This window comes from Peromyscus californicus, unplaced genomic scaffold, assembly GCF_007827085.1.
Source record: "Peromyscus californicus insignis strain IS unplaced genomic scaffold, ASM782708v3 Scaffold_4__1_contigs__length_199733344, whole genome shotgun sequence".
In the NCBI taxonomy this organism is placed as follows: Eukaryota; Metazoa; Chordata; class Mammalia; order Rodentia; family Cricetidae; genus Peromyscus; species Peromyscus californicus.
In genome coordinates this window covers 37,073,101-37,087,495 of record NW_026294562.1, presented here as the reverse complement: position 1 = coordinate 37,087,495, position 14,395 = coordinate 37,073,101, and the positions used below count along the sequence as shown (strand labels likewise).

The 14,395-nt window shown below is 46.7% G+C and overlaps 1 protein-coding gene across 2 annotated transcripts in view; it reads left to right on the top strand.

Annotated features, from left to right (window-relative positions):
* The window catches only part of Kank1 (KN motif and ankyrin repeat domains 1), a 203,411-nt gene that overhangs the window by 23,854 nt on the left and 165,162 nt on the right, over nt 1-14,395 (top strand). The window contains exon 1 of one of the 2 annotated variants that reach the window (XM_052762154.1): nt 14,283-14,339. The exons of the other annotated variant lie outside the window; for it this stretch is intronic. The gene's annotated coding sequence lies outside the window, so the exon portion shown is untranslated. Of the gene's footprint in view, nt 1-14,282; nt 14,340-14,395 lie in introns of those variants that run through there. 2 annotated transcript variants of the gene reach the window in all.

The following is a 14,395-nucleotide window of genomic DNA, read 5'->3' as shown; positions in this document are numbered from 1 at the left end:
AGTCATAGCGGAATTTCACATCTGTTGTGAGTGTGTCATAGGAGTTAATCCCGGGCTAGGCACATGAGTTTGGCTCAGGCTTTAGAGCTGCTAGCTTGTGACTTCAGGCTAACTTGTTTAAACTTAAGTTTCCTCATCTGAGGAGTGGACACAGAAAGTACCATTCTTTGTAAGGGCAGGTAATACATGCATAGCACACTGCAGGCCATAGCACATTCTAAAGACTTCTTCTATGTGAGGCCTCTTACGCCCCTGGACAGGAAAGATGAAGTGGAAAATTATATTTTAAATACATACTATATATCTGTAATTACACATGTACATATGATATATAAGTGTGTGTGTATGTGTGTGTATTTTTGTATAACTTATCATTCAGGGGTCCAGATTGTCTCTGTTGAAGGTGGCCCTGATTGCTGAGAAGCTAAGGACTCCAGAGGCCCGAACTGGAGTGGGCAGGATGAATAAGAAAGCTATGAAAACGCAGGGCGTTTGAACTGTTTCTACATGTTACTGCTTCCCTTTGAGCCCTAGGTTGGAATTTGCTTTTGGTAGCTAGGTTCATGATATAATTGTGAGTCAGGCCGCCCCTTTCTCATGTTTATGAAAAGCAAAACAAAATCAGTTCAGTTTGGGAGGATCTGGAAGCTTACCAGCTGCCACGCCCAGATTCCACAGAGTGGGTGAGATAAGGAGAATGTCACCCAGCACCTTTCCCCCTCTTGGCCCTGTTCTGCATAGGCCCTAGTACAGATGTGTAGCACAGGGGCCAGGGAGAGCAGTGGGCAGGGATCAGAGCCAGTTCCTCTGTCCCTTTCACCAGAGTTTTGCTGCTCATCTTGCTCTACTTGGAAAGGGCGTTGAGCAATAAAACATCGTGGGAGTGTGAAGAATGAGCTCTTAGAGCAGCCCGACTTGGGGAAATTCAGAAAATGTAATGCAGAAATGTGGGTTCTTGCAGCTTCTGTGGCCCCAACAATGGGACTGTTGGGAGAACTTCTGAAGCCTGTTCTGTTTTGAAAGCCATACTGTGCTCAGTGCGTATGTGTGCCCTGACCACAAAAGTCTGTCCCCGACTCACGGCTGGGACCTGTCAGGAGCTGTGAGCAGGAAGGTAGGAGGTGGGAGGTCTTCTCGGCAGGAACTAGATCTAGAAAGAATGAATGGAGGGGGCAAGGCTCTGCTCTAGAGTAGACTGCAGACTAATGTGCCTGGTTTTATCCTTCTCTTCTTGGCTTCTTAATAAAAATGACATTTTGTGTATTTACTTGTGTAGGGGTGTCCACTCACACAGGCATGCCCTCCAGTGCACGTGTGGATGTCAGAGGAGAACATGGGGAGTCAGTTCTCTTCCTCACCACGTAGGTCCCAGAGATTGAACTGGGGTCATAGGTCTGGTGGCTGAGCCATCTCACTGACTCCGGGCTTGGCTTTCTGGGAAGAATCCTAAGGGCGATTTCCCCGTTGGTTATGGAGTAGTCTCCTGGATGACATAATCCTGGGGTATGAGCTATTGTTATAGTTAGGGGTATGGTTGCAAACAGGCCAAAAAGGCCTCATGCTTTGAGTATTTTTCTTCTTCCTGTGATGCCTTCTTCCGGAAATTTTATGAAAAGCATCAAAATTAAACTTTTAATTACATCAGGAAAGGAAAACTGTCATTCTTCTTACAAAAAAACATTCTATATGTTTCTATAAAATCTGCTTTGCCTCGCCCACGGAGTGTTGAGCGGTTGTTTTTTCTTCCCCGCTTGAGTTTGATGTTATAATTACACGGGTGGAGACTGGTGGAGGCTGAGGTGGGAAGCCAGGCTTCGAGAATGAAGAGTGATGTCTTTCTCTGAGGCTACCCCATCACCCCTTCCTGCTGGCCAACCAACCATGGGACCCGGCACATCACTTCCTGTCCAACTTGGCACTAAGAGTGGCACAGTGCCTCTGCCTAGTGTTTTCTGATTGCACTTGGGGGGGTTTCCAGTCACACAGCCATTCTGAGAAACAGCTGAGCCTCCCCTCTGCCTTCTGCAGCCTTGGGCAGCATCCCCAGACTTTGGTACCTCTGTCCCCTGCATTCTGGAATAGTCCCATTGAGTCCCCAGGCCTTGCCTTCATTTAGCACCGGCTTTCTGAATGAACTCCATTTGTCTGGTTCCCCTCTCCATGCCAGGTCCCCAAGTCTGTCCCAGGAGAAATCGTATCACATGCTTTCCTGTGGGAGAAAGGAAGACCACGATCTGTCAGTCATTTTCTTCTCCAAGCAGAAAATAACTCACATAACTTTTCCAGTGTTCACCCTGTTAAGCCCTGTTGTAACTGAGAGTTTTTTCCCTGTGTGACCCTGATTGCTGGATTGCTGAGTGAGCCCTGGAGTAAGCCGCAGAGAGGCTGTTGACCCTGGTCCAATGACTAGGATATAAAAATGTTCTAAGGAGCCTGGTGTGGTAACCCACGCCTTTAATCACAGAACTTAGGAGGCAGAGGCAGGTGGATCTCTGTGAGTTTGAGGCCACAGCCAGGGCTGTTACACAGAGAAATCCTGTCTCGAAAAACCAAAACAACAGCAACAAAATGTTCTAAGGAAAACCACCTTCTGCAGTTTGAGTGAGTGACAGATGGGGAAGCTGTCCTAAGCACCAGGCCCCTAGCCAGGAGGCTTCACCTCCCTAGTGCACATAGGCAGCAAATGGGCTGGGATTCATGTTCTGTTCTCTGCGATCTGAGTATTCTCTAAGGTGATACGTGCTGTTTACCATGTTTCCCTCTGAGCCAGGTAACACCCGTATTTCTATTAACCAGCCCATTCAGCCATTCTGTAAATTTCCCACCACGTTCTCCTCAGTTCTTGCAGGCTCCACACAGCATGTGATTCCAAAGCTGCTCCTGTGTGTTTAACCTTTCCTCTTACCATTGCCTGGTTCCCTCAGCTGCATCACTTTCCCATCTCTGCTGTAGTAGAAGGCGCAGATCTAATGCTGAAAACACAGATTCTGCTATTAGAGGATATGGGCCCGAAGTTCCACATGGATCTCTCTAGACCAGTGGTTCTCAACCTGTGAGACTCGACCCCTTTGGGGGTCAAACGACCCTTTCACAGGGGTCACAAGACCATCAGAAAACATAGAGATGTACATCATGATTCATAACAGTAGCAAAATTACAGTTATAAAATAGCAACAAAAGCAATTTTATGTTTGAGGATCACCACAACATGAGGAACTGTATTAAGGGGTCTTAGCATTAGGAGGCTGAGAACCAGTGCTCTAGAGTAAAATCCACAGGTAGGCAGGGCTGGCTTCCTCTGAAGGCTCTAGAAGAGAACCTGTTTTAGCTACTTTTCTAACATTGTGCTAAGGCACCACGACTAAGGCAACTTATCAGAGGAAGAGTTTATTGGGGGCTTCCAGTTCCAGAGGGTTAGAGTCCGTGCCCATCATGATGGGGAGCGTGGGTGGGGAGCATGGCAGCAGGCGGGCATGGTGCTGGAACAGTAGCTGAGATCTTACATCTTGAGACACAGTCGGGAGGTAGAGAGCTAACTGGAAATGGCACAGGCTTTTGAAATAGCGAAGACCACTCCCAGGGACACACCTCCTCCAACCATGCCATACCTCCCCATCCTTCCCAAACAGTTCCACTAAGCATTCAAATATGTGAATCCATGGGGCCATTGTCATTTAAGTCACCACAGGATCCCCTTCTGGTCCTGGCTTATGGAGGCAGTATGCATTCCCTAGCTCCATTTTCAAGGGGTGAGTCCCATTTACATTTCAAACTTCCTTGGCATTTCTTCTGGCTTTTTAGGATTCATGATTAGACTGGTCCCATTTGGGTAATCCAGGATATGGTCCCGATGTCAGCATCCTTAGCCTCTGTCTGGCCAGCAGGGTCATTTTTGCTATGTAAGTTATGATGTGTTCACAGGTTTGGGAATTAGGAGTAAAGCAGTTTCAAGAGGTACAGTTTCCTGCCTGCCCTGCAAGGCAGCATGTGAATCCAAACATAATACAGTCAACCATCTGGTCCGTGTTTACAGGTGATACTTGAATAGTGCAATATGAGCATTTTCTTCAGGGTACATCTTTCACACTGGATACACCTTGCAGGTCAGGTATCAGATCAGTAGTTCTCAACCTGTGGGTTATGACCCCTTTGGGGTCAAATGATCCTTTCACAGGGGTCACCTAAGACAATCAGAAAACGCAGATACTTACATTATGATTCGTAACAGCAGCAAAATTAAGTGATGAAGTAGCAACAAAAAATGATTGTATGGTTGGGGGTCACCACAGCATGAGGACCTGTGTCAAAGGGTTACAGCATTAGGAAGGTTGAGAACCTCGGTATTAGATGAACTGAAGAGTAGGGTCCCTGCACCCCCACCCCGCGCCCCTCGTCTTAGTGACTGCAATGAGAAAGGGAAGCAGAGGGACCACTGGAGCTGTGACTGTCCTTATTGTGACTTGAGGAAAGACGCCTACCATCCAGAAGACACCCATTCATAACTGACGCAGGGGGGTGCTGGGGTAGAAAGCTGAGGTGCCTCCGAAGGGCTCGTTCTTCTTTGAAGGTGAATTGTTGTTTGATCCTGTGTTCTCTGTTGGAAAATTGAACCCCTCTGTGGCATTTGGCATGTTACTGAGCAGGGTTCCTTTGGGGGGGAGGGAGAAGCCCCTTCTTAAGACACCTGGAATTTGATGCCCGCCCCCATCTGGCAGCTGGCTAGCCTGTCGGGCCCTTACAAGCCAGGTCTCGTCTGGGAAATAGTGTGCAAGAAGATCAAAGCACTATGGGTTAAATTAATTTTTCAGTAAACTACTGGTTTAGGAGAATGTAAACACCATCTCTAAGTACTCTCAGGTCCTTGATAAGCAAGGAATTTTGAGTCTCTCTCTTTTTTTTTTTTTTTTTTTGATTGTTAAGTTTGCTTCTGCGTTTGATTGATGTGCCTCTCAATATGTTAGAAAAGAAGTCTGAAAACTTGAACTGGCCTGTGTAAGATGAAGCCTTGCAGTGAATAACCTGAAATAATCGTGCTAGATGACTACAGCACCTGCCTTTCTCAGAGCCGTGGATCTCAGATGGTTGGGGATGGGCAGTGAGGCTTCTCCATGGGCATTCAGCAATGCACAGACATTTCCGGTCATTATGACTTGGGAGGTGCCACCAGCACCTACAGAATGCAGGGTAGAGACATTCTCAATCCCCCATGATGCCATGACAGTCCCCAAGTGAGAATTACATAGCCCAGCATATCAACAAGGCCTGAGGTTGAGAAACCTGCAGTGAAGGGAGACAGTTTTCCCGATTTTCATTTCGTGGGTATCTCTCTTTTCCTCCCCTCCCCTTCCCTCATCCCTTCTCTCCCCTCCCTTCTTCCCTTCCTTCCTCTCTTCTTTCTTTCCTTCCATCCTTCCCCCTCCTTTCGTTGTGAGACAGGGTGTCTTGATGAGTTTTCTGTTTCTGTGCTAAGACTCTCCGACCAAGGCTATTTATAGACACAGAGTGTATTGGGGCCTCACCGTTTCCGAGAGCTCCCCGTCATGGGGGGGGGGGGCATGGCAGTAGGCAGGCAAGGCAGGCTTGGTGCTGGAGCAATAGCCAAGAGCTTATTTAAATTTTGAGACACAGACAGGAGGCAGAGAGCTAACTGGAAAGGGTGAGGGCCTTTGGACCTCAATTCCCACCCCCATTGACACACCTCCTCCAATCATGCCCTACCCCCTGATCTTTCTCCTTTACACCAAGTGAGGTTCAAGCATTCAAATATATGAGTCTCGAGAGGCCATTCTCATTGAAAGCACCACACCGTCTCTTACTACTGTAGCTCTGGATAGCCTGGAATTCACTCTGTAGACCAGGCTGGCCTCAAACTCACAGAGATCCTCCCTGCCTCTGCCTCCTGAGTGCTGGGATTAAAGGCGTGCACCCCCCCCCCCCCCCCCCCCCCCCCCCCCGCCCCCAACCTGGCTGATTTCTTAATCCTGCTACTGTATTGAGTTTCTTTGGTGATAGGGATTTGTGACGGCTTGGCTTCTCAATACATGAAGCAACTTGCCCTGGGCTCGCATACTCCTTTGTTGTTGCTTGTGGCCTGCACCCTGGTCAAGGTCTTCATCTCCCTGTCTTGGATCAGAGTCGCTTGGGGCAGCAGTGAGGATCAAATGGCTGCAGTGGCAGAATCCGCTGGGGAAAGATGGGAAGAACATTCGAGGCCTGGGATTGCTCTGCGCCCCTGCTCCTCATCCGAAAAAGCAGCCGATCATAGCAGCGACTTAGGGTGCTTGTGGGTATTTGAGACAGATGCTGCTGCAAAGTGTGCCATGGAACAAACAAGGCCTGCAAATGTAAATGCCCCTGTCCCAGGCAACCTGTACAAGGGGCCTAAAAGCCGTATTTTATGTTTTAAAAATTTCATAAAGAAGCCTTACGCATCCTGGGCTTGTCCTCGGCTCTCCCTGGAAAGAGAAGGGGATTTACAGCTCCTCTTCGGCAAAGGTTACCTCATGATGGACAAAGCAATCTCAAGTACCCCAGAAGCCTGCAGGCCTCAGGCCAGAGCTATTTTTAACGCTGAGTTGACAGCAGCTAGTTCAAGTTGTAACACTCCTGACTAAATTACAAAGCCCAGCGGTTCCTTCACACAGGTGGGTTTCAGCAGTTCCTAGAGTTGACAAAAGCTAGGGGGTTCATGTTCAGTCCCTCCCTCCCTCCCCTCCCCCGCCTCCCCTGCAAGCAGTTAATCCTAGTGTGGGAGTCCGTTCTCGGGTTCCTCGTGGCTTTACCCAGCAGGTCCGCATAGAGGATGATTAGACCACGGGCCTGAGTGCAGGTGTCTGAGATGGTCTGCACTTGGCCGTGCTGGGGGAGGAGGTCTTTTGCTCCACCCCTTGGCGTCTCTATTAAAAACCCTGGGGCAGAGACAGTCGGGGCCCGTTGGAATAGGTTCCAGGCCCTCTCGAAGCTATCCTTTATTTTCTATCTGTTTATCTCCTCAAGATTCTCCGCAATGAATCCTTCTATCGAATATTTCCTGCTGCTCGCACTCAAGAAAACTCTGGGGAACTGTGGGGGTGGTTGGGTAAACGCCCCACATCCTAGGACCTCTTACATCACAGGCAAGTACTCTCCTACTGAGTGTCGTCTTCGCCCCCCTCTTTTTAAAGTTTGAACTTCTAGGATTTCACTCAGCTACCCAGACCAACTTCAGGCTTGTGATCCTCCTCCTGTCTCCCCCTCGAAAGTTCCTAGGATTACAGACTGGTACCCCAGGCCCAGCAAATTGTTTGAAAACTGGTTTAGAATATAAGGTTAGGAGTCAAATTTGCATTTGAATCCCATTGATAATTCAATGACTCTCATAGTCATAGTCCCATAAATGGTCATTAAAAGAGTCTAATTCAGATATGTCTGTATGACCTCTGGCAGAGTAAATATGTAAAAAAAGAGATACTTACAAACATTACTGGTTGAAAAATGTCCAGTTTTTACGTATCATGTCCAATTTTTTTTCTCTAAATTGTTTAATTTGGAGTATTTTGTGGTTTTATGCAAACTTTAAGGGTTTTGTTATTTTTGTTACTTGTTTCTGTTCCTTTTAAAAAATGTCACTGGCTTTTTTTTTCTTTTCTTTTCTTTTCTTTTTTTTTTTTTTTTTTGAGATAAGGTGTTTCTGTTTAGCTCTGGCTGTGCTGGAACTCCCTCTGTAAACCAGACTGGCCTCAAACTCAGAGATCCGCCTGCTTCTCACCTCCCTAGTGCTGGGATTAAGATGTGCACTACTCTGCCTGGCTATGTCACTGGCGTTTTGATAGGGATTGTGTTGAATCCATAGATTGCTTAATAATATTGTCATTTTAACTATATTCTGATCCATGCACACACGGTTATCTTTCTATTTATTTGTATCCTTTTCAGTGTCTTTTATAAATATTTTGTGGCTTTGTGTCTACAGATCTCTTCTTGCTTTAATTTGTTCCGAAGTTTTTGTTTTGTTTTTTTAGACAAGGTTCCTCTGTGTATCCCTGGCTGTCCTGTCTGTAGACCTGGCTGGCCTCAAACTCAGAACTCAGAGGTCCATCTGCCTCTGCTTCCCAAGTGCTAATATTGAAGGCATGTACCACTGCTGGCCGGCATTCCTAAGCTTTTTATTCTTTACTGTTATTAGTATAAATGAGATAATTTTCTTAATTTCTGCTTTTTGGATAGTTCATAATGTATCTCATGCTGGTTTTGCAGCCTGGACTACTCTTGTATGACAGCATTCCTTGAGAGACAAGAATAAGCATCTACTTATGCCAGATAGGGAACTAATGGCAGACCAAGGTAAGGATCCCACCAGGGTCCAGCTTGGTGAGCCAATAAATTTATTGGGGTTATTCACAGGAGCAGATCTAACTTGAAGACAGTTGCACCACCAAAGCCCACCCCAACCTGCCCGGTAGATCATGAAAGCTGGAAACCTGCATAATAGGTTTTCTGTACCCCATAATAGGTTTCTCCACCGATGCAGTTAGCCAGATTATGCCAAACTGAAAAAGTATAACAACAGGTTTATTTGAACAAAGCTACTCCAGAGTGGGGTTCTCCAGTCCCAGGGATCAAGGCCAGAGAAGGCACGCCCCCAAACAAAAGCAGGGAGATTATATAGGTTGTAGGCGAGGGGTGATGACGTGTCTGCCATAAGCTGGGTTTGTGCCCAAGTATGGTCAAAAGCTGAGTACTTAGGTGGGACTTGTGCTGCCTTTTCTGCGCCTATTAAGATGATTATGAAATTGTAATCTTTCATTTTGTTAATGTGGCATATCATGCATATTGATTTGCACATATATGTGTTGAACCATCCTTGCACAAGAGGCATAAGTTTCACTGATAATGGTGTGTAATCAACTTCTAAATATGCTATTCTGGTCTGGAATGGTGTGTGTGTGTGTGTGTGTGTGTGTGTGTGTGTGTGTGTGTGTGTGTGTGTGTGTATGTATGTGTGTATGTGTGTGTGTGTGTGTGTGTGCGTGCATGTGCACACAGTGCTGAGTTTTTCCTTTCTACTATGTGGGTCCTAGGGATTGTACTCAGCGTTGTCAAGGTTGGTGGCAAGTGCCCACCTGCCTTGGTATATCTCTTGAGGGCAGTCCTGTGTCTTGTGTGCTCAGATACAGCTATGGCTCTAGTTTAGTGAGGGTGTCCTGTAGTCTTGGTACTTACTGTGTTTATTGGCAATAATGAGTCACAGCAGACTCGAAGTTGGCAGTTCATGGAGAGACAAGCCAATGTGTGTAGAATAAGTGAGATTGAGACTAGTTTATAGCTAAAAGAAATGGAGTTTGTGTACTTGGGAAATAGGCCAGTCATCAGTCAGTGTTCTAATGGGAGAAGCTCGACCCTGTACACCTAAACAGTAGGAACAATTCAGAGAGAAAGTCAGAGCTGAAACATGCTGGGAAAGGTGGAGCTGAGCAGGTGGGCAGAGGCACATGCCCTGAAACGGGAGGAGACTGTTGTGTTCAGACCAGAGAGAGCTAAGTTTGAGACTTCACACTGGAGAGTAGAGTTGGGTGTGTATAGATCATAGAGGTATGCTGTGGGAAGAAATCTTGCACTTTTTCTGGAGGATGGTGGGAAATCTTGATGGGTTTTCGTTTGGTGAGTGATGTGACAGGAAGTAGCAGGTTGGAGAAAATGTCTCCAGTGTAAGCATGTGAGAAAGGTCTGAGAACAGAGCCCCAGGAATATACCCAGGTGGGTGGCAAGCTAGCCCAGCCTAAGGCTTGGCTGGAGGAAGGTGAATAGACTAGAGAGTTGGTGGAATGTGAAGGGGAGAGTCAAGGCCAGTGCTGGCTCGGGTGCTTGGGAGATCAATCTACTGCTCAGTAAGAGAAATCCTGGGACGTTGGTGGGGGACAGTGAGCTCATTTATGGGCAGATTTTGGTGGGTGTTAAAAGAGACTGCTGACTGGAAAGGAGAAGGGTCATTATACGGATGGCAGTGCAGTTGTGAGGTATTATGATCACCTGGTTAGGGTGGTGGAACAAGAGAAAGCTGAGGCCAAAGCCGAAGGAACAGCCCGTAAAGGAGGCAGAGGCTGATGGCCGGGAGGGCAGAGCAAGCTGAGAGGGTGCATTTTCAAGAGGGAGGAGTCACTAGTGTCAGATTCTGTGGAGCAGTGAGAATTGAGTCATTTCTGCGGGGTTTGGCAATAAGAAGCATGTAAGTAATTGGGTGATTGCCTGGCTTGCTTCAAATGGAGAGCCAGGAGCTCTGTGCAAACAGTACTTCCTCTGGCCTAGAGGGGGCCTTGTGCAGATCAGGGGGAATATGCCCCTTTGGATGGACAGTTTCTGGGTGCATAGCTTGGTGAGTGGACATCCTGGATGGACTTCTCTCCTGTATGTCACCATAGCAGGGTGCATGTGTTCATTCTGCAAACTGCCCCTCTTAAACACCCAACAATACCTTGGCCCAAATGGTCCTTATGGACAAATCTTTTAAGATTTGGCTGTGAGCTGGTGGTGGCGGCGGCGGCGGCGGCGCTCACCTTTAATCCCAGCTCTCAGGAGGCAGAGGCAGGCAGATCTCTGAGTCTACAGAGGCCAGCCTGGTCTACAGAGTGAGTTCCAGGACAGCCAGGGCTACCTAGTGAAGCCCTGTCTCAAAACAAGCAAACGAACAGATGAGGAGAGTGGGGCAGGTGAGTCTGGAGGCATTCGTGAGAACAGTGGCCCAGGTCTTTCCGGATTGTGGCAGTTGTCTCCAGGCCTCCCCGACCTGTGCCATAGTGTTCCCAACCTCGGGTCTCCTGGTCACCAGGTAGGAGGTCTTCACTGTTGAGGTTCCTGCAGCCTTCCACAGCCCACATGTACAAAATGTAGATACTCTGTGTGTCTGCGTTCCTCCCTCCAGGCACTTTGTTGGACATTTGCATTTTAATAACCTGGGTCAGCAAATTCTGTTTTGGCAACCCAGAAACATTGCTTTGGCTAATCAAGAGCAGCCCATAATTCACTGTGAGGTTGACAAGGCCCTTAGTGTGTGGCCCCTTCACTGCTAGTCAGCTCCCTTCCACTGCCAGTCTTGGAAAGCAAGAGCAAGTATTCTCCGACTTCCAAGCAGCCTTGCTTCTGGCCCTGAGAACAGGGTATGAATGGTTCTCACCAGATAGACGCCCGGCAGCTTTCCCTGCATTTTGGGAGCAAATCAAGTCATTATCTCAACAATGTCAAAACTGTGTTCCCAGCTCTCTTGCTGTTTGAAACATTTGGGCCTGATGGGGCGGAGAAGAATTAATTAGCGACTGTCTCTCCTGGTGTCCTTTTTCAGCCTTCTCAAGTGGCAGTCCAAACCCCCTGGCTGCTCATTTGATGATACTGTTCCATTTGATACAAACGATTGCTGGTTACATTTTGTGAGCCCCTCCAGTCTGAGGCTAACAGCGTCTTGGTTCCAATGGTCAAGCAAGTACATTGCGACACTCGGTCAATGGGGAAGGAGTTGAATTTGCAGAACCTATTTGGAAAGTCCTGGGTGAGTGTGTTGGGTGCCGATTCTATGCTGAGGAGTATTTTTTAGTGCAACAGTGTATAAATCTAAACCCCTTGAAAGAAAGTAAACAAGTTTAAATGTTACCATTTGGCAGAGTCTACAAGGCAGTGAGATGTGTGTGGGAGAACAGTGTGTTTAATTTAAAACTGGTGCTAGAGAGCTGATTAAAATGAACTACTGGTGGTGTTGGCTGTGAATTAGGCATTGGATGTGGGTCAGCTCCTTCTAAATACTGTCTATAGAGATGTATTTTAGGTCTTTTTCTATTAAACTGTTTTCTTTAGAGTTCAAAAGTAGGACTGATGCCAGTGTTCTCTTCCCGGATGGTGAATACCAATAAACAATGATAGCTTTGGTCTATAACTCCTTGGCACCTCATGCAGTGTTTACCTATATGTAGAGAATCGGCTCATTTGGTGGAAGTGAAATGTGGGGGAGAGCAGGTTTGGGGCAGGGTATTGATGCAGAGTCCCATTTCCAGCGATGGCTGATCGTGTTCAAATTCGGAAAGGGAGCTAACTGCAGTTGGGAAGAGTAAACTGTCGAGAGATCTAGTGTACAGGACAGCTAGTGAAATGCAGTGTGTTCTTGAAAAGTGGATTGTATGTGCCTGCACCACAAATACGCCAGCTATCCGAGGTCAGACGCTTGCTAATTAGATGGATGTGACCGTCTACTTACATTTAGCCAAAGTATATACACTTGGCTATCTGTCGGTTTAAACAAACAAAAAGCACCCCGATCAGTTTGTGCATGTGTTCATTTCGTGAGGACTGTAGATAAATGCTGCCCAGTCTCCACCCCCTCCCTCATTTCCATAGTGTGAAAATCTGTATCTGTGCTAGAATGTTTTTTTCTGCGTGTAAGAGAACTATTCGTCATGCTTTTTAAATTGACTAAATCTTCTTACATGTATTAAAAAACCCTTTATAACTATAATATTATGGACACAAATGATGTCAGTAGTCATTGCCCGCAAGGGTTTTTCTCACTTCGGGCAGCTAATAGATTATCTAGGAAAGGATTCTACCCTGCCTCCTTTTCTGTTTTGGTATTAACCTAGGAGGGCATTTCTAAGGACTGCTGCTTAACAACGAGACAATCCCTTTGTCCAACTTGATACAGGTGAACTTGATACTGACCCACCTTTTCAGCCCTCAGTGCTGGTATAGATGTCCCCGTGTGCTTCCCAGGTCTATTTTTAACAGTAAACCACAGGAATACTTGCCAAGAACGTATGAGAAGAGAACACAAATGATCCAGTACTTATTTGCAAAACAGTGTTTGTGAGTTATGTGACAAAATCCAACGGAGGAGCTGAGCCTGCTGCTACAGGACTGAGGCAGGAGGATTGTCAGTTGAAGGCCTGCCTGGGCAACTTAGTAAGACACTACTTCAAAGTGAAAGTACACGAAGTGCTGGACTAGCACTCAGTGGTTCTGTTTTGCCTAACATGCAGAAGGTGGTGGTTCGGTTCCCCAGACAGGAACGAAGAACCCACTAATCTCGTCATGCGTTCACATGTACATGGTTGCATATCGAAAAATAAGGAAGGATGTGACAAAACGTTAATAGTGGCCTGGCAGTAGTGGTGAATGCCTTTAATCCTAGCACTCAGGGGGCAGAGGCAGGTGGATCTCTGTGAGTTCCAGGCCAGCCTGGTCTACAGAGCGAGTTCCAGCACAGCCAGGGCTACACAGAGACCCTGTCTTCAATTAAGAAAAAAAAAAATAATAGTGGCAAATTTCTCTAGTAATTAAAGTAATTGCATTCATTAGTGTCTATTCATTGCACAAAATAATGGATTTCGTTCTGACGTTTTCTTGGGTATGTATCATGTACTTTTGTGATATCTGCCCCCACAGTACCCTTTCTTGACAACACTTTCTCCCTTTTTGCCCCCAAAATAGAGCCATTTTTACTTTTGTGGTGCATAAACATTTGTATTTTCTTCTCTTTTCCTTTTTGGTTTTTCAAGACAGGGTATCTCTGTAAGCCTTGACTATCCTGGAACTCCCTCTGTAGACCAGGCTGACCTCCAATTCACAGAGATCTGCCCACCTCTTGAGTGTAGGGATTGAAGGCGTGTGCCACCACGCCCAGCTACATTTGTATTTTCATGCATATATATGCATATATATACATTCATATAAATACATATGAATGCATATGAGTGTGCAAGAATCTCTATGAGATGCTGACTTAGAATTCTTTGTGTATGTATCTAGAAGTCTCAGAGTGCTGAAGTTCAATGAGCTAGTAGTTGTCACATGACTTTTCCTGGGACAATATGAAGAAAAAGGCTATTCATCCCAGACTGGGAGGGCACTGACAGACCAAAGATGGGATTTTGGTCAATGGTGAATGAGTGGGTATACCCAAGTTAGTTATAAAGAACGGGCCATATCACCAGGAACCTAGGCTAAGGGGAAGCTGCAGCAGAGAAGAGTCCCACCCACAGCTTGGGTAACTTGCAGTGATAACTGAGACCCCTGGGCACCTTCATGATTGACAAGTATCCAGTCTCTGCCCCCCCCTCCCCTACACACATACCAAGCAATTGTTTTCAACTTCTATAACCTTGGGAGGGGCTGGACCACATGAGGATCCTGTGAGGTTCTTTCTTCCTCCACAAGGACTGTTAATAGGCCAGATCTCTTGAGAGTGAGGCGGTTGATGGCAGCTGTTGAGATTCAAAATAGGCATGACCAATCCGCTAACATACCTGTTTTCTTCAGTAGACCCTCCACGCTGACTTCCTAGCCGCTGTACCAGTTACGTTCTCAGTTCTCAGCTGCAGTGGGTAAGGATGGCTTCCCTCTCCTCTCTCGTCCTTTCCAGCCTTTGTTTTTAGGGTGG